At 38.0% G+C, this 22,199-nt stretch overlaps 1 protein-coding gene across 6 annotated transcripts in view; it reads right to left on the reverse strand.

Annotated features, from left to right (window-relative positions):
- LOC131675357 (cadherin-87A) overlaps positions 1-22,199 on the reverse strand; it is a 943,248-nt gene that overhangs the window by 450,491 nt on the left and 470,558 nt on the right. The gene's annotated exons all lie outside the window — the stretch shown is intronic.

Here is a 22,199-nt window from a genome sequence, read left to right on the forward strand (position 1 = left end):
CTAGGTTGTGTACTCTCTCAAGGAGAGATCGGTGACGACAAACCAATAGCATTCGCATCAAGAATCTTAAAATCAGCAGAAAAAAAATACCATACATACGAAAAAGAAGCACTTGGCATAGTATTCGCAATAAAAACATTTAAGTATTACATATATGGAAACAAATTTACCGTCGTTAGTGATCACAAACCATTGTTATCCTTTAAATCAGCAGACAACAATTCAAGAGTACAAAAATGGAGACTAAAACTGGCAGATTATGATTATGATATTATCTACAAACCTGGAAAAATAAATACAAATGCCGATGCACTATCACGAAATCCGATAGAAGATATAAAAATAAACGCAGTTACCAGAGCACAAAAAGCAAAACAAGAATCAAAAGAAATAGTAACAAATGAACAAGAAAAACAAGAGGAACAAATCAAAATAATAAGAAAACAAGACAAAGAAAAAAGAAATAGAAATAAAAATATTACACAAACACAAGTACATATGGAAAATGACGAAAATACAACACAGAAATAACATAACATTCGATTTACGAAAAAACCCATCGAATCAAGAAAAGACAACATTATACATTTTATCGATTACAAACATCAATCATTAGATAACGCAACAGAAAATCTAATGAAAACTAAACATATACAACCAGACAAAAATCTACAGCCCCAAGAAATTGAAATAATACAGTCAAGAACAAAAAACATCTTCATAGCCTGTCTTGACACAAGACAGTCCGCTATGAGGATAAAGGAAAATCTCAAAAGTCTCTTCAAATTATTAAGAACATTAATAATTCGCAAGAGAATAAAAACATTCAGCATCTCAAAAGACCTACAATTAAAAAACATACACTGGACCGAAATAGAAAACATTCTAGCAACAACATTCGAAAATTCTAAAACTAAAATTATCATTTGCCTAAATTACATCGACTACGTAAAACTCACAGACCGAGACAATATATTCGACCAATATCACTCAAGCGCACTAGGAGGACATTCGGGAATCAATAGAACATGGAACAGAATAAAGAACAAATACTATTGGGAAAATCTGAAAACTGATATAGAGAACCGTATTAAAAATTGTGAAATTTGTCAAAGAAACAAACTAAAAAGAATAAAAACTAGACAACCAATGATAATAACGGATACTCCCATGAAAACATTCGACAAAATCGCAATGGACATAGTAGGACCTCTAAACGTTACTAATAATCAAAACAAATACATTCTTTCTATCCAAGACCTCCTCTCAAAATTCATAATATTTGTTCCACTCAGTGATCAAACGGCAGAAACAATTGCAGATGCCCTAATTAAAAGATTTATATGTATTTTCAGTTCACCAAAAGTAGTCCTCACCGACAGAGGAGCAAACTTTACAAGTAAAATTTTAAAAGCCATTGCTCGTAGATTTAAATTTGCAAAAATAGAAACCACCGCATTTTCACCACAATCAAACGGCTCCCTAGAAAGAGCACATCACCCCCTTTGTGAATATTTAAAAAATTTTTCTAGTAAAAAAATTGAATGGGACAATTTATTAGAATTAGCCCAATTTCATTACAATACAAGCGTTCACAGCGCACATAGATTTACTCCGCATGAACTGGTCTTCGCTTATCCACCACGATTACCATCTAGTGAACCGTTAAAAACTTCAGAACAAATGCCAACATTTAATAATTATCTATCCACACTTATACAAAACATGCAGGATATTGCATGCTTAGCGCGGGAAAACCTCATAATAGCAAAAGAAAAATCAAAAAAATATTATGATCGCCACATAAACCCTTGCAATTTCAAAATAGGAGATCAAGTGTGGCTCATTAAAGAACCTAAACCAGGAAAATTAGAAAAGAATCAAAACCTGGGACCATTTGAAATCTTAAAAGTTACAGACAAAAATAATGTTATCATAAATAAAGGTGGAAAAGCAAATACAGTCCATGCAAATAAATTAATTATGCACAAGGAAAAAATCTAACAATAATTTATGTTCTAGGACCATTTCAATATGTATCAAAAATTCTTAATAATAATTACAATTATCAAAACAACATCAGCCATCATTGGATACGACTGCGGGACAACAACGCCAAACATCACGACGTACTCCTTAGTAGACACGGGAGAATGCGACTTTCACAACACTCCCGTAAATAAATCAAATGTATATATAGAATTAATACAAACCGCGGAATTCCGCGAAATTTCCGTACTACAATGTAAAATAGAAATACATAGAACTGTCTCCACATGTGGAATATTCGGGCACTTAATACCCACACCAACTGGAGAACAGGAATACATTTACGAAATAAGTCATGAACAATGTAAATTTATCCATGAAACGGGAACTTTCGTATTTGATAATATTCATAAAATTGTTAATCTAAAAATAAACGCAACTACTTCAAAAAGTATCGATTTCGTGGGTAGCGCAGAAGGAAACTCCTGCTATGGAGCAGCCTACGCTGATAGCTTCGGATCATGGAATAAGGTATTTGTTCATGGCTTTATCAAAATAACATTAATACAAAGTAGAGCTAAAGTAAACTTAGATAACGATAAATTAAGACTAAACACAGGGACCGTATGCAAGTTCTCTGAGAAAACATGTATAGACATGGAAGCAGGCTATACCTTCTGGGATATTTTACCAGGAGAAGAATGCTTCAAAAATGAATTCGATGTACTATTTAAAGGCATAGCAACGAAATATTCTAGTGACTACGATCATGAAATAATTTACGCATTAAATCATAGTGAAATAACATTTGCTCTAAGCGCCAGAAACAAAATACAACGCTGCAACAGAGAACTTGTAAGAACGGAACACCCGAAACTATTCATCGTAGAAAAAGACAATTACATAAACGCATACCAACTAGAAAATGACTTAGTAAGCACAAGAAGCACCGTAAACCTAGACCTATTCACATATGTCAATTCAAAATTTGTATACGTAGAAAAACATTTAAGGAGTCAATTGAACAAATTATACTTAAATTTAATAACAGAAAGATGCGAAGTTGAAAGAAAGGTAATACAAAATGCCCTATCCATTGCCACCCTCTTCCCTGACGAATTTGCATACGACATCATGAAAAAACCAGGATACATCGCAAGAGTTGCAGGAGAAGCAGTACACTTAATAAAATGTGTACCAAAGACAGTAAAAATAATTAAATTAGAAGAATGTTACAACGAACTCCCAGTAACCTCTGGAAACGAAACATGGTTTCTGACACCAAAAACACACATCCTCAAAAAGAAAGGGGAACAGATAAACTGTAACGCACTCGTCCCAACGTACTACAAACTCGAAGAAGAATGGGTAAGACTCACACCCAAACCTCAACCATGCGCAGCACCAAACACACTTAGACCTAACACAAAAATAGGATGGAACTTCAAATCAATAAATTCATTAGCAACAAGTGGAGTATACTCTCAAAACGAACTAGACGAACTACAACAACAAATAATGTTCCCTATGGAAAGAACATCAATACTCAATGACATAGCAAGAGAAATAACGGGAGACGTGACAACGAGTGGAAGCATCTTCTCAGAAAATACCATAAAAAACATTGCAGTCAGCACCTGGAATATAATCATAAACAAAATGATCACTTCCGGATCAATCTCTTCAGTTATAATTATGACATTGATCTTAATAAACACAATACAATTAATAATAGATACAATAATTAGAGGATACGCACTACACGCAATCTACGGCTGGTCGCTCCACCTACTCGGAGCCATCTTCAGCTCTATTACACACCTCCTCATCAAACTCGAGAAACCAAGCAAAAACAGAACAGACAACGACAAAGAAAAACACATAGAACTGCAAAAAATCAAGATTATCCCCACAATACCTATCTCAACACCTAGATGCATATCGCCACCTCCTTTACCAAACAGACCACCTTTTACCTTCAACAATCAAACCACTCTTTCAACTACAAATAAACATTTGTTTTCACTAGAATTAAATTAATACAAACATGACACTCCTCAAATGTTGCTACATTTTAAGCGGGGAGGGAAGCGAGATGTTCGCTTTAGGAATCTAAATTAAAAACAAATTCCTTATCTAAAAAACAAAAGAAAAAAATATTTTTACAAAATTACAATTATGTTTATAAATATAATTACACTTATATACAATTACAATTGTATCGATGATCTACACTTGGACCTATGATTACATTGTAAAACTCACTAAGGCTCCAGGCAACTCACTCCAGGCATACTCGACGAAAACCATTACAATACACTAACAAATCATAAAAAAATAACTCGCGAAGATTCCAAGTATCTTCATCTGGACCATACTCCCCCAAGAAAAAGGCCGTCTGCGTCACTCGATCGCAATGCCTCAGAGTACGCACTAACTGCCATCTCTGAAACTAACAAGCAAATAGGAAACAAATTAATCAGACATATCAATATACCAATATACAAACATACATTGTAAAACACTTACATCTATTCTCACATATTTTCGGGTCCCGGGCTTAGGTGCGACTTGTAAAGGCAAGCCCTCCCGTCTGGCTTTCTTTACCGCACGGGAATACTGCCAATACGCAAACTAGAATAAAGAAATATAATGATAATAATAACAATGAATAAGAAATCAATTTGTAAAATACTTACGCAGACCATCGAATGACGCTTCCTTGGAAATCCAAACATTGTAAAAATTGAACTGTACAAAGTCGAGCAACCGCGCTCCTCATATACTAAATAAATGAACACACCGCAAAAATTTCTGTATAAACCGCTAGTAGCTTTGAATTTCAGAAGTATGCAAATATTGCAATATCTTAGGCCCTGGGGTGTTACGTCTTACGACGCATCCTTTTCATAAAATAAACATTTGCGAAATTCAAAGCTACTAAACTATTCGCACGTCAGCAAAAAGCTAATTAAACGCGAGGTAAATGACTCCCCGAAATTAAGCCTTACGACGCATCCTTTTTGTAACATATGCACATTCAAAACTGCTAAGCTATTCACACGACAGCAAAAAGCTGTCGAAACACACTCCGAAACTAAGTCACCAAAACGCAAGAATTTATAATCAGCGAAAACAAAATGTCACACAATATCGCAATACTGACCTGAAAAAGAACTATAAAAGATATAAAAATCAATGAACAAAACACACTCAGGCAGTTGATCAGTAGTCCGTCAGTCAGTCAATAAGCACCTGTAAGACTCAACTCCGTACACACCGGTCCGACAATTGGTGATCATATTTCTTAATAAACTCGCGACTGTTACAAAGTAATATCGTGCAAGTATTATTCAAACCTATCCTATTCAATTCAACAAGCAGTTAGAGCCTGCTACATTTATTCAATTCAACAAGCAGTTATAGCCTGCTACATTTATTCAATTCAACAAGCAGTTAGAGCCTGCTACATTCATACAATCCAACAAGCAGTTAGAGCCTGCTACATTTTATCAACAATTAAAGGCTACGATTATCAAGGTAGTACAATTATCAGACATACATTTCCACATATATTTATTATAAGTGAGACATATCCGACCACTAGTCAACATATTGGAACGTCTCTTTCATTAGCTATTCGTAGTTGTTGCACGAGACGTAACAGTACGTATCAATCACACTGAATAAAGACTCTATTACTATCTTATCGTTACGATAACGTCTACTTTATTTTCTCCTCACGTACTTCTCGGTCACCTGATACATAATACTCTAATACCTTTTTAATCTTTTTTTATTATTATATAATATTCCAGTTTTCCAGATCTAGATGATCCACCTCCATTATGGACAATCAATTTCATATAAAACTTACAGCGATGCCTTGAAAAAGTCATCTGCGACTGCCTTTTTGAAACATATAGTTTTCGACATATGGAAACTGGAGACTTATTACACTGGCTGTGGATTTAGAAAGAGTGCACAATTCTGGAGAGAGAGTTTCATTGCTAAAAAAATATTCGAGAGAGTTTGAAGCTCTTCGTAGTGAGTATATATTTTCATTATACATCTGACCTTTCATAGATTAATTGTGAGTTGATTACGATTTTGATTTTAGGAGCTTGCGTGGAGAAAGCCAACAAATTACCCCCAGAAAGCGATCAGAAAAAAAAATGAGAGAACATTAGCCTTAAACAAGTTCAAACGAGAGTTAGGGGTGGTTATAGATCAGAAAAGGCGTAAGTACAAAGAAAAACTTGCAAACGAAAAGAGAAATTATGTCAATTCAGACGAGCTCAGCGGTGACTTGGGTGACAACGAAGATGATGCCAAAGAATGAAAAAAAAACAAGTAATTATTTAACATATATGTATAGGATCTGAAAGAAAGAATTATTTATTTTATTTTAAGTACTGAGATTTGAAAGTTTTATCAATGTTTTTAAGTTAATACATGATTTAAACTTTGCTTAATTCTTAAAATTAATTGCTAAAAAAGTAGATTAAGCAAAATGTCTTAAGTTTTAACTTTACCATTATACACAGTGTGAGTAGTGTAAGTTTTGATGTAACAGAACTATATTGATAGTAACTTATATTTAATCTGTAACACGTTCGTTTATTTAATTCCCGACTTCGCGATTTGCGTATCTAAGACCAGCCCAAATAATGTCGTGCTACTAATTATATAAAGGAGGAAGATACGGAAGACACATTTATTTCGCCGCGGAAGGTGCCGATGGGCTTTAGTCACCCGACAATCCCAATAATCGCAGTTAGCAACAACCGAGAGAGAGGACAGGAATAATCGTAATGATCTTGCTTAACTTTCTTTATTTTGGAATTCTCTATTAACATTTCATGGTGCGGTCCTATGCATCGAAGAAAACTCCGTGGTAGTTTGCCTCCGTGCGAGTTTATGTACCGAAGACAAAGCATCGCCTATTAATCACTCGATGATACGTTCTGGCGAATGCGGTGTGATTCGTATGCACACACACCCGTCCGTCCGCGTCCCACCGATATTTGCTGAGAGAGAGAAAACGAAGTGGCGCACAAAGGAGGAGAGGGTACCTGACCTGAGGGAGAGGGTTTCATCGGAGACCTGGTAAACTGCTGCTGTTGCCCTGGTGCTGGTTGATACTTCCGCGATCACCGTCGCTCAACCTCCTCTCACCGGTTGCAACTCCTGATAGCGGAGATGGCTGCGGTTCATCGCAGCCTTTCTCGATGCTTTTAATCGGGTGCGTTCTCCAACAAGGAAATGGATAGCTACAAAAGTTCCTCTTTGCACTCCAGATGCTATACTTGTAATTTTCTTTCTTTTCCACTCGCGTAAAGTGTCGCATGGCTGGTCAGGCCAGTACTACACGCGCTCTTTCGCTTTCCGCGGCATTGTTGCCCCTCCCCCCAATACTTAAAATTAGCCGAGCGCCGCCGCCTATGCACACATGTGCGGATCACACCGTCGACACTATTTCTCTCTCTTCTTTTCTCTCTCTTTGTTCTTTTCTCACTTGTTGCCTTCAGCCGCTTCGACCACCAACGTCGATCAGGAATTAGATTTGGAACAAAGTCACATCGAGCTTCGATACTTGGTTCGAACTACCAAGATATCGATGTGGTAGCGGCGAAGGAGAAGGCACACGGAAGAGAGGGAGGCGAACAGGGCGAGCGATCTCAGCGATCGCCTTATCTGTCATAAATCTTGATATTTTTCTGAGTAATAAATGAATTAATCGCAAATTGTTCAGAATTGAAACAGAAATTCATTGAAACAAAAATTTTTTTTTAATAACATGTATGCTTTGACTTATTAAAAAAAAAATATAGCCCTGTAAAATAGATTGTCTTTTTTTTCGGTAATACGTTATTTGATGGCAAAAATATGACGTCTTTTACTAGAAAAACGTTTTTTATCAACAGGAAAAAATTTTGAGTAAAGATGTCTTTTTACAACAGTAGTCATATTAATCGCTGGCCAATAACGTCTATTGCTGTAAAATACGTAATTTTATCTTCACTGAGACATTTTTCGATGAGTGAAAGACGTCATTTCAATGGCAGACCAATGAAGTCTGCACTAAAAAATACGTCTTATCGTCGCCGGCTGGGAATAGTTTCGTAAAATAAATGTTTTTTCTATCGGGCTCAAGTTCGCTCAGCAAAAATGACATCATTATTTCTTTTATAAACTTTATGTTTGGGGAAATAACGTCATTATTGTTACGTGACGTACCATTTGTTATATTTTACGATTACTATACGAACGGGCCTCAAAATTATATATATATATATATATATATATATATATATATATATATATATATATATATATATATATATATATATATATATATATATTGTAACGGGGTTGCTACCGTTTAGTTAATTTTATCCGCGTAATCGTATTGAAAAACGCACGTAATTACCTATGTTCAATACGGAAGTCGGAGAGCAAGAGGGAACAGGTGTCAGTCAACCAACTATCTACAGGAGTGAAATCAATACGGCGTGAATAAGGTTAATATCGCTGACGGAATCTTTTATTATCTCTTAAATGCTACACTAGAATTGGCCCGCATGTTTATGTTTACATAGCGCGACGACATACAGAGTCGGATCGCTCGCCGCTCTTCGTTAGCAGAGCTATTACATGCACGCTTCGCCTCGAGTACGGAAAATTGATTATCAAGCATGCAATCGCGGTCGCGAGGTTAAGTTGGACAGCTTACCTTTTTAGCAGTCTTGCGGTGAACGGATGAGCAACTCGCACTCGCGTAGCGGTAAAGTTTATCTGTTCTTTATCGCGGATCACGAATTCGCGCGCATCCGGTTTTCGCCCTCGATGGCGAAACCACACATACACACTTGATTCCGCAGGGAACGATGATGCTTCAGCTGGCTCAGGTCGACATTCCGTATGACAATCAGTTGATCTCTGGGACACGTTCGGGCAATTAGGTCGCGAACCTCGATTTTTGTGGCCGCCGTACAGGTAGCTGATTCTTCACTGGTTTGTTTTCAATCGCGCGCGTTCCGTCTCCACGCGTACCGAATTCCCTCGTTATATTTTTCGGCTGCCGGTAGGTGCTGCCCTCGCGGGCAGCCGCATGCATGGGCCGTTAGCGCTAATATGACGTTTACCGTCACAATATATATATATATATATATATATATATATTGCAACGGTAATCGATTAAGTGACAAACCGTTCGCGATTCGGTAGCAATCGAGGCGCGTAAGCTAACTATTTGGAGAGTTATAATAAGTTATAATAAAAGTTATAATAAGCTAACTATTAGTTTCGTCTGAGACGATGCTGAGTGCGTTTTGCTACCTCCTTTCGTGTGCATAGTCATTGGTGATTTGTGAGTATCCGAAAGCATATAAACGACAGCGGCAATTGTCACAGTGATTGCATCAACGGTAACCCAGGCAAGCAGCAGCAACTGCAACAGCGACAGCAGTGGCAACAGCAGCAGTACCGTCTACAGCGACTAGAAGCAGGCCTAGATTATCGGTTGCACTAACGGCTACGGCTGATCACCGTCATCGCAACGAAAGGTAGGTGCATCTAGTAGCAGAGTGTGGTTACTCAGGCTTTATCTTTTCGCTTTTCTTTCGCGTTAATAAAATTTTTAATAATTTATTGAATAACCTCATAAAATTATTACATATTGATTGATATATATTGATTAGCGCGTGTATTAATGCTATAACGAGCCGAGTCTCGTTATGTCTCTCTCTCCCCTTAAGCCAATCATAATTTATTAACAACCTATGTATTCTTCTTATGTGATTTTGTCTTGCCGCAGCTGTAGATGCGGCACGAGGTAAGTAAGAGAGCACCGAGTAGAGAGAGAGATCCGCGTGTATGTGTGAGTGCGTGGACGCTCGAGTGTCGCGCACGTTTGCCTAATTTGGCTGATACGGACCGCTGCCGAATAGCCAGCGCGAGAGAGGGGGACCCCTTCCACGTGCGAGACACAATCTGCTGCCCGCCTTCGCGACGAAAGCAAGCCCGGCTATCACCGCGACGAATAAGTGCCTTGTGCTACGCAGCTAGTATTTTTCGCCGATAAGGACCGAGGGTGTAGACTGCGTGCGTGCGTGCGTGCAGATAATTGTCGATCAGCCTGAGAGAGCTGCCTCGTGGCCGAACACCTGCGCGTGTCAGGAGTAAATCCGAGGCTACTGCGAACCCGTCATATAAGTGCCCGCTCGATCATAAGACTCTCTCTCTTGCTTGCTTCTTGCTTGCCTCTCTCACTGCGAATGCTACTTGTATGCTTCCCTTGTTATCTTCGTTTTAATAAACACTCTTTCTGCTAACCGCTGCGTCTTTCCTCTCGGCATTTCCCTCTCCCGTGCTACGCGTGCGCTGGTTCGCACCGCCCGCTGCTACCTGACCTACGACGCTCTCCGCGGGCCGAAGACAAGGGTGCCTTCGAGGGGCATATTTGAGCCACTGGGCTGAGTCTCGCGTGACCCCATAACGAGTTACCCGCAAGTCGAGTTGCTACTCAGCATCACTCTTAACATGGTAGTAAGAACTCCGTTACAATGCAATTGGTATTAATACGCTATACGTGTTGATTAATGTGTAAAAGATATATATTATTACATAGTGTTAGTATATGTTGATGCGTATTAATTAATATTGATACATATTAATTAATCCCCCGTCATTATCATTATTATTGATATTTTATTTTTTATTTCATATATTTATAATATAATTAATATTAATATAATATTTATGTTATACTTAATTATAATCGCGATCAGAAATATATAATTTCTTTCCTGTGCTGGTGAAACGCGATACGGGTGAATAAGACGCTCGTTTCCAAGCAGACTAAAGGCCACGTCGGAGACGAGGAATTCGGCGGAGTTTCGTTTTTGGTCGCGTAAGCGTAATTAGAGTTTTTGCTTCTGAGATTGGGTGCATGCTTCTTCCATTCCTATATTTTGTGCTTAGTGGACCGACTAGTATTGTCAACGTGATTCTTTTGCTTAAAAAAAAAAAAATACATATTTGAAAGTCGAAACGCGGCTTAGCAAAATTTCTTTGGGGTATTATTTCATGAACTATCGTTTGAAATTTTATATGCGCATTTGCAAAATATTTCCCTTCTGTGAAATAGACGAATTTTTTTTTTATTATTCTGTTGTAATAGGGGATTGATACTTGGCATTATACCGTACCATCCTGCTATTAAAATTTCTCTTAACTATTTTATATTTTTTTTTCATTTTTATTACTAAACGATAGGTCTATATTATTAACTATTAATAATTAGTATTTTGTTAATAATTATTATTTCAATGAATTGATTGAATTATTAATTAGTAAATTAATCATGAATAATTAATTGATTAATTATTATTCGAATAATTTAATAAGCTAATTATTTACCTTGTTAGGAATTATTATTATTATTTTTTTTTATTGACAACGAAAAATTTTATTGTATTGTCGCCTTTACTTATTTTTTTTAATTTTATTTTATTTTATCTACAATATTAAAAATAAAAATAAGACCCTGGGCCACATATAATCCATAAACTACTGCGGGGAAAATTTAGTGCGACCTTATATGAAAAAGAAAGCAAGATACAAATGTACATAGGACAATAACGAAATGGAGTCGGCTTTTTTACAGTTATTGACTAGTATGTCGGCCAGCTTTACCCTATAAAATATAGTACAAGGAATTACGGAGTTCGATGGGAAAATGTGCCGCTTAAAGACTTCATCCAGGATATTCGCAACGGAAGAGCATTGATATCAGATACACAGGAACAAAATTTTGTCCGGTTAATAATTGCTAAACTACGAGGACCCGCACGTGACTGCATTTATGGAAAATCCATTAAGGCAGTTGATGACTTAATCAGAATCTTAAAGGAACAGTTCGCACCTTGCAAAGACTTCGCATACTATAATTCTAAAATCCATAGTCTGCGTATGAAGCAAGGGGATACTCTTGGAGACTTTCACGACAATATAATCATTCTGTTGAACTGTGCACAGAATGCGCTGAAAGAAGAGCTCAGAGAAGACTACACCAAGAAGATGATGACTCCAATGCGCAATTCAATTATTAAGACTTTTATAGATGGATTGCTAAAAGAAATTGGAGACTTAGTGGATATTAAACAGCCTAAAATCTTGGAGAATGCTTATAAGGAAGCATTGTGTATAGAAACAAGAAATAAATCAAGGGCAAAGCATGGGGAGTCGAACCCTAACAAATGGGCAAATTTTTTGCGTAGCTTCAATGTTAAATTCGTACAAGACCAATAAAATGATCAAGAGGAACAATTAGAGGAAGAGTAGGAGGAATTACCCGCAGAAATACAACAATTGTTCGTGCAAAGAAATAACAGACAGCAGTCGTATACGAATAACCAGAATAACCAAGGACAGCAACAGAATCGATCTCAAGGACAGAGACCGTACCAAAATAGGAACTGGAAACCTCGTTATAAAAATTATTAGGATAATGGACCGCATGTGCAGGACGGTTATATAACCCGGACACAGACTCGTATCACCATCCCTCTGGAAAACGTTATGGAACAATAGCCTATGACCAGCAGCAAAGAGGTGAGTTTAGATACAATCCAAAGTACTAGCAACATAACAACGCAAATAATTTAAACTCGGATGGGACTCGCCCATCAGCGATTGGAACGGGCCCCTGTCAGACGTGCCGCCAGAAACAAGACAAAGTTCAACACCAACAACCAAATGCGAAGACGATGTTGACCGATATTCAGGAAGTATCAACGTCCGAAAAACCGGGAGTACCTCCGGCAAAAGTGATGACGATACTAAGAAATCCGCAATCATTAATGAACCAGTCATCGCAGTTGCCTCAAATTGGGGACTTGGCACAGGAAATAATCAGATCTATGCACCAACAAGAGTAAGGTTTCGTTACCGGAGACCTCTAAAAAGTGGACCGTGTTCATGGTTGACAATGGATCGGCCGTGAACTTAATTAAGTTTAGTGCATTAAATTGGACTACGAGGTTTGATCCGAGGGAGGTCACTACCTTGAGTGGTATTACGGCACACACCGTTCCAACCATAGGTACGGCAATATTAACCATTAATGGAAAATCCGCTAAATTCCACATAGTATGGAACAATTTTCCTATTGAAGAGGGTGGAATGTTAGGCAGAGATCATTTGATCGAAACCAACGCAGTGATTTCGTATTATCATAACAGCCGAATGGTAAATAGTGATGTAATGAACCCGATACCGTTCTTACCGAATGATGTTCCCATTGACCGATTACAAGATGATCTGATACAAACTATGAGTATTAGAGCTCGTGAGGATGAAGTTTCGGATATTGAAACTGCAGCGGACCTAGATCGAGGAATAGAACGACTGGCCTGTAAAGAAAATGCAAGTAATGAGATTACAAATAGCAAAAAGAGACTGGCGGTTAGCACAGTACGATATATATTAGCACCAATGACTCGTCAAGGTATACAGATTAATTTGCTGAAGAGTACGCTTGCAGAAGGGTATCTATCTAGAATAAATATGGCTGATGATAAAGTGTTTCTTGGGGAAGGCCTAGTCATTAATGATCATGAGAGCTGCAAGATTATGGCTATCAATACCCATGAGAGAGAAGTAACAATAGAAGTGGACTCAAAGGAAATTATTCCGTTTGAATATTACAAATCGGAATTCTCTAGTGACACGAATTTAGATCAGAAAGGTAGCCTTCAGGGACCACAGACTATGGATTAACATGAGAAATGGCGTAATCAATTATTGTAATTGATTAGAACAGAACACCTTAGCTCACATGAACTCAAGAGTGTTAAACGTTTATTGAAGAAATATCCGAATGTGTTCTTACTTCCTGGAGAACCTTTACCGTGTACTAACTTGATGGAACATGAAATACACTTAGAGGACAGAGTACCAGTTAATACCAAACAGTATAGGCATCCTCCTGTGCACCGAGAATTTATATCGGAGCAAATTAAAAAACGTTTAAGGGAAGGAATAATCGAAGAATCTAATTCACCTTATAACTCGCCGCTCTGGATTGTCCTTAAAAGCCCGGCAATTGATGGCACACCAAGGTGGAGGACGGTTATCGACTTTAGAGAATTAAATAAAAAGACTATTGGTGATACCTACCCTCTACCTAATATTACTGATATTCTAGATCAGTTGGGAGGTTCGATGTATTTCTCAACGTTTGACTTAATCAGTGGATTTCAACAAATTCCCTTAAGAATAGAGGACGGGGAGAAGACGGCGTTTTCAACCTTTGATGGACATTTTCATTATATCAGAATGCCAGAAGGACTAATGAAAGCACCAGTGACCTTTCAACGAATGATGAATGCGTTGCTGCGAGGACTGTTGAACGTAGAAATATTAGTGTATTTGAATGACGTGATAGTTTACGCTAAGAATTTACACGAACATGAAATTAAAGTAGGGAAATTGTTTGAAAGACTTACCGACGCATGATTAGTCTTACAACCGGACAATGTAAATTTCCTATGTCGAGAAGTAAAATTCTTGGGACATATTGTTAGTGCGCAAGGAGTTGAGCCGGGCCCTAAATTGGTTGAGGCCGTAAAGAAATTTCCAACGCCCAATGGAGTGAAAAGTGTCAGATCTTTTCTTGGACTCTCCGGATATTACCGTCGGTTTATCCAGGACTATTCAAAGATAGCCAAGCCTCTCAGTAATTTAACGAAAAAAGACCAAGCATATAACTGGGGACCGCCACAGGAAGAGGCTTTCGAAAAGATGAGGCAGATGCTTTGTAAGGCTCCTACCCGAGCTTTTCCTGATTTCGAGAAAACCTTTACTTTAATCACAGATGCTCTGGACTATGCAATAGGAGAGGTTTTATCACAAGAAGTGGATGGTCATGAAAAGCCTGTAGCGTGTCTTTCAAGGTTGTTGAATAAAGCGGAAAGAAACTATACTGCCACGGAAAAGGAGTGTGTTGCAGTTTTATACGCGATGAAACAGTTTAGACCATATCTCTTATGCAAGAAATTTACCCTGATTGCTGATTACGAACCTCTAAACTTTATGCATAATCGCAAGGACCCAGGACAAAGGCTAATGAGGTGGATGTTTAAATTCACAGACTATCAATATACATTCAAGTATAAATCCGGAAAATTAAATTGCAACGCAGATGCACTCTCAAGGAACCCGATTAACTTGCAAGAGTATTTAGACGAAAAGGTTCAGAAAGAAAAAGAGCTGAATGAAAATATCCCGAAGATTCAGATAATGATGCTAAAGCGTAAAACTTGAGGAAAAGAAACAGATGAGAAATAGAAAGTAGAGCCACAGGAATCGATTGGTAAACGGAAGAGGGCTCATACTATCTCGAACGAACCGAGGACAAAAGAAGGCCTGTTGGGGCCAAGACAAATAAAGAAAAACCAAATTTAGATCATAGTACCATTGCTGAAAGAACTCGAAGCAAGAAGTCTGTGAAAACCGCAGAAAAAACTCCCCGACTACCGAATAAACCCAGACCCAGGGCTTCTAAACTTAAATTGGAGGTTGAAAAAGGAACCAAATTAGACAAGGATAAACTCTTACCCAAGAGGCTAAAGACGTTACGAGAAACTACATCGGATGCGGCAATAAATGATACCGGATTGAAAACTAGTGAATTGGACAAGGAAACCCCGCCTCACGTTACAGAGCGGGAAGGAGTAACGTCGATTGATGAATCTGCCATCGAAGTTGCCGTTAAGGAGGTTGATAGCAACAAGTTCGTTAAAGATTCGTCTTTTGGACAATATCTGCTAAGTGATCGACACAAATGGGTACAGGATATTTTAGATCGACTGGAGAGGGAAAACATTAGTGCCAGTGTTTCGGATTCTGATAGCGAGACCGGAATGAAACAGGCAAGCTCCTTTCGGGGACCCTTGTTATCCTTAACTAGGATGGAGGATAAAGATCCGAAAAATATCCAAGACAGTACGGATGACCGACCCCCGATAGAAGATCCGCGACATAGTGGGCTGAGAAAAGAAACCGAAACGGAAGGGGACAACTCAAGCGATGAAGTTCAGAGTGATAAATTAGAATTTACTGAACGAATAAAGTTAGAACTTAGTGGACCTCAAACCAGCGGGAACTCTGGAGAATACGATGAATTAACAGAAAACGAAAGTTCCACTAAAAGATGCAAAGAACGAGCCCCGGCACAGAGGACTAGTTTATCGGCAAACGAAGTATGGAAATCAGCAGAAAAATTCGAAGCCAGTTTGCGAAGACATAAAAGTTTAGATAATGAATCGTACTATTGGGATGACATGGGCCTTGCGCGAGACAACCGAACCATAGAAATGCCTTCTCATTTCTCAGATGGAGACGACCCCCCCCCCCCACGCCCTAGAAGCTACAAGAGACACTATGGAGCCTTGATCCATATGATGAAATAAATGATTCTGATGAGGTAATGGCGAATAGAATAACGAAGTTAGTGGATGATTCGCAAAAATTAATGGAAACTCATCTAGAACACGACAGAGGCTCGGACACAGATCGCCCAGACGAAGATGAAAATCAACGTCTCTCGGATATGACTAAAGGAGCAAGTCCTGAAAGAATTAAAGAAGCTGAAGAAACTTTAAGGCAGCCACGATATCGAGAGATATCAGTAACCCCAACTATTAAAACAGGAATACCGGGAGCCAGAAGTACTCCTATGGTTAAAGGACCTCGACTTATGGTAAGATTCGAAGGGCTTGAGGGCATACCCGAAGAGTCAGATCTTAATAACAAGAGCCCTGTAGAATTACACTTTTCAAAAACACCTGTAGATGACGAATTATTCTTCTTGTTACCGCCGACAGGATCAATTAACCAATATCGAAGACCGGAAGATTATAAGAACCCAAGCTCAAGCAGTGAAACCGGCAGCAGAAATTCTTCAATAGGACCTGTAAAATATATCTTACAAAATAATGTAAGCATGAGCCAACAATGTTTAACCTATCGACGAGATAACATTGTACATTTTATATCGCGAGACTATAATGACCAAACTGCTATTTCGAAATTATTAAGTGAAATTGGGGCTATAGACCTACGCAATATGAAATCTTTGAAACCTAAGGTCGGACAAATACTAACGACCAGATATAAAAACCATAATATTTTCTCTGTAGTCATAAAAGACAAATATAATGACTCCAATACTATAGAGGCTATAAAAGTCAGACTTACAAATTTAAAGAATATACTGATTAAAAGAAATGTAGTAAGTTTCCGGATTGATAGGCGAGGGGACTATACCGATGACCTTGGACCTGGATTATTAACAGAAATATTAATAAGAATTTTTGAGAAGAGTCCTATAAAAGTAATTGTTTGTTATGGGAACATGATTCTCCCACCGACAAACCAGCGGACCGAAATAATTAAAACACTACATGACTGCCTAGTGGGTGGCCAGAAGGGTATTAACCAGACATATCAGAAAATTCGAGAAAGATATTATTGGCCAGGACTACGAAATGACATATTACATTACGTACGAAAATGTCCGAGTTGTCTTGAGAAGAAAATTGATCGTCACAAGACTAAGGAACCGATGCTGATTACGGACACACCAATCGAGGCGTTCGACAAGGTATCGATAGACACCGTAGGAAAATTACGAACCACTCCTAGTGGACATTCTCACCTTCTGACCATGCAATGCAATCTGACCAAATACTTAATTGTAGTATCAATAAAGAACCTTAGAGCAACCACTATCGCTGACGCATTAGCCAGACATTTAATATGCCAATTCGGTGCCCCTAGAGCAATATTGTCTGATCGCGGGACAAGCTTTCTTTCGGAGATTGTAGAATCACTATTACACTTATTCAAAATTCATCATTTAACAACTTTCGGATATAGACCTCAGACTAATAGGTCTCTTGAGAGAAGCCACGCACCATTAATCGATTTCTTACGGATTCTTACTTAATATATTCGGAGCGATTCGACGACTGGAATCAGTTAACCCCCTTTGCCGTTTTCACATGTAATACAAGTATACATAATGGAACTGGTTACACCCTCTTTGAACTAGTTTACGGACGAATCGCTCGTTTTCCCATGAAGATACATAGGGAGGAAAAATTAGGGACCTATAACCAATACCTACACGATCTAGTCTTACGTTTGACAGAACTAGCGAAAGAAATAGCGACGGGTGATAATCAAATTCGTAAAAAGGAAAAATCTAAAAACCAATACGATAAACATGCTAGACCCTTTAAAGGGAAAGTCGGTGATTACGCCTGGATATTAAACGAACCTTGGATAGAAAAAGCCGATAGTTATTATAAAAAACCCCTAAAAATCGTCGAAATTTTAAATCATAAAAACATTTTATTAGAGTTACCCAATGGAAAAGCAATGCGGAAGCATATGGATAAACTTAAACTTCAGGCGTAGCTATATAAATTCAATTACTCACTTATCTTATCTATTCTACATTCTTCGTCTATACTATTTACTTTGTTCTGTTCTTTTAGGTACTATTTCTTTTAATATACTTCCTTTCATTAAATATGTATCTAAACTTACTCTCCTTTGTCTCCGTATTCACCCCGTCTATTATAGACCCCCAAGCTTATTCTATAGAAAAGCTAGACAGCAACCCAGGAATTTACTACGAAAGAATATATCCAATGAGAATAAAAAGGGCAGATTGGAAAGTATACATATCCATCGACCTCAATTTGTTCCTGGCGATGACCACTGCTATAATTAACCTACGGTCGCTAGTAAAAAATTGTACTGGGCATCTCGATGAGGAAACTTGCAGTAATATAATCGGCAAGGATCACATTGATCTAAAGACAATCGCTCTTGAACAAATACAAATGAAGATTCAAGGAGCTATTGAGAACATGAGACATATTCAATCACCTGATGTCCAAGGACCTAAAAATATCAGGACAAAAGACTGGTACCTTTTGGAGGCATAGGAAGACTGAGTCATAGTTTATTTAGATTAGTGACTATTGACGAAACCGATAAAATAGAAGCCAACATAAATCAATTATATGCGGACCAAAAGGATATTATTAAACTGTTCAATGATAAGACCCATATAATCACCACAAGAATGGAAAAACTATATAAAATGATGGACGTTCACGGGGACAGAATTTATAATTTAAACCTCAAAATGCGACAAAATTTCAGGAAAATAGAAAATGAAAATGCCAGACTGGAATATATGATTTCAGTACAATCACTCGGAAGAATGCTAGAGGCAAAATTAGATCATTTTATCAAAAGCTCGGAAAAACTTCTCGAAATTATTCATGCGTTAAAATGGGGCAAAATACATCTGGACCTTATAGACCCTAACATGTTGCACCAGATAGCAAATGATATAAAATTCATGGTAACGGACCTCGATTTCCCAATTCCAACCGAACACCTTAGAATTAAGGAAATTATTAAAATTTCCAACATTGACGCAATCCAGCGATAAAGGAAGATATACATTGTCATTCATTTACCTCTAGTTGTCAGAAATTACTATAACCTATACCGTCTGCACTCAATATTGATACCACAATCACTGAGTTCAACTGAAAAATCAGCATATATCGTATTAGACACAAATACCCGTACTTGGCATTAAGTTCGTATCAAAAACAGTATATACAGATAGACCACCATTCATTACAAAGTTGTGTGCGAACACACTATACCTTTATATGTCCGGTAGGAGGACCTGTCTTAGACGCTAATTTGAATAGAAAATGCGAATTAGGACTGTTATTACAACCATCCAGTCATGAATTATACCATTGTGACATAGTTTTGAGAATACAACGAACTACCAGTTGGAATTATATATCAACGGATGGGTCATGGATATACTCAGCTAACCAACAAGATACAGTCCGTATTGTCTGCCTGGATCAAGTGGACCAAAAAACCGAAATACAAGGGGTAGGAATACTAAGAATTGCCTCGGGGTGCATCGGTATACCAAAGATTCGACCTTGTTTACGGCAATGGGCAAAGACAATACAAACGTTTGCCTATATCAACCAAACTTAACCCTTAACCTAACGAATCTTTACCCGACACTAACCTACTTATCTGAAACGGATATTAAATTGGAGGAATGGGCCCCACAAGCTGAAACCTGGACCAGCCAAGAAAAAACATTAAGCGACATTATGGAAAGGACGGAAATGATAAGAAATCATAAAAAAATCACAGCAACGCAATCAGGACTAATTTATGTAGGATTCAGTATTAATATCCTAATCATAATAATTATCAGTATAATTTATAAATGTTGCATCGTACGCATAAAAGCGTTAAATAATACCATAGTACACGAATCACCTCACATACATACACCAAAATCATCTCGACACAATTCACCGGATCCTCAACACAGATCAATTCTTCATAGCTTCGGACTGACCACGAATAAGCAAAAGCCTGCCCGGATGTCTGAAGAACGATCTAAGAAACAAGTTCAAACCGAAACCCTTCACATTCAACCCTCAAAGAAACCAAAACCCTCTGCGACTATACCTAATCCGTTGATAAAATCTGAAAATTCTTCGGGTTTACAAATCCAGACAGCGGAGTCTGTATAAAAAATTTTTTAATCAATAAATTATCGATCATTTGTTTCAGTACTCAATATCATCATGAGTGACATGTCCGAGCACTTGATAATAGACCCGACTTACATCAAGATACGGTACTTAAAACATAAACCCCTAAGCGAACTCTTGACACGATTAGAGAGTATCGGACCCATAGAAGAGTTTCATTCACTACAAAATCTCACAAACAGCAGTACAAGAATTATTCTCTGCAAATTTACTAGGATTAAATATGCAGTTGAAGCAAGAAAAATAAAAAATTGGAACATAAACACGATTAATCGTACCCGTATTAGAAAACCGAAACCGTTACGAACAAACGATTCTAGACCCATGGAGAAAACCCGACTATTTTATCGACTTCCCTGGACAATCGAAGAGAGCTATAGGGAAATAATATCATTTTTCCAACACTTCGTACAATTCGGACCCTTATTGTATCATAAAGTGGTGCGAGATAACAAAGGAGCCCTGGCTATAGGTTCCGCTCAGTATTACAAAGCTTCTGATGCCGTAACAGCCTTAAAAGAATGCGACCCTATCTACGGCGCTAGATATGCTGACATACGGAAATGAAAATGGAACCAGAGTAATGAAACTAGGCACCACTGGCTTTGCGACGAATGGATAGACACATCAATCTATGAGGATCACGATACCACCTGCAGGTGGCAGCACTAAAATAAACTCAGGGAAGGAAAAATGAAAAGACAATACCCTAAATCAGAAGTGAGAAAAGTATATAATGTGAATTCTACCAAAACAAGCCGACCTAACATTGGATTAGACAAAAATGAACCATTTACAGATCTTGTTACGCTCACGGAAATTAAATTAATGGACCATACTCCTAATACACGGGCAACCTTACGAAAAGCCCGACGAATTGACCGAACAGAAGATGACGTGATAACAGGAATTGACCCTGAAGATAGAAGATACTTAGATTCAGCTGTGTAAATTATAAGTCATAGGATAAAAATTATTAAACCTTTCAATTGTATTATTATTATTTTACTTAGCCGACCCATAACTCTTTAATCTTTGACCTATTTCTTCACTCTTGTCTATGTCTAGTCTTAAATCTATGTACTTTTTTTCCTCTCGACCACGCAACTAACTGGACCATATTTTTACCTTAGGATGGAAGAAATTAACGGAATTCGCCTCCGAGCTTTAGCACCAGTAGATGACTCCTCCACTGCAATTCACGTCAAATTTAATGACCCTCAACAAGAAGCTGCGGTCATCAAATTATTTAGTACTGTAGGGACCATACACTATACTACAACGATAGTATCCCCATCTTCCTCACATCATGGAGAAATCATTATAGAATTTCTCCTTGAGGATGATTACCTTGCAGCGGTCCTAAGATTCTTCCCTTGTACCGTCGGGAAATGGTCACCTTATACTACAGACGACCATTCTTCGAAAGACGAAAGCGAGGAGACAACGGACCCAATTGGATTCACGCCACGACCAACTACACCGGCCTATAAAAAAGGAGGATGATGCCGACCAACG

This window comes from Phymastichus coffea, unplaced genomic scaffold, assembly GCF_024137745.1.
Source record: "Phymastichus coffea isolate CEN01 unplaced genomic scaffold, Cenicafe_Pcof_1.1 PCOF00020, whole genome shotgun sequence".
Classification (NCBI taxonomy): domain Eukaryota; kingdom Metazoa; phylum Arthropoda; class Insecta; order Hymenoptera; family Eulophidae; genus Phymastichus; species Phymastichus coffea.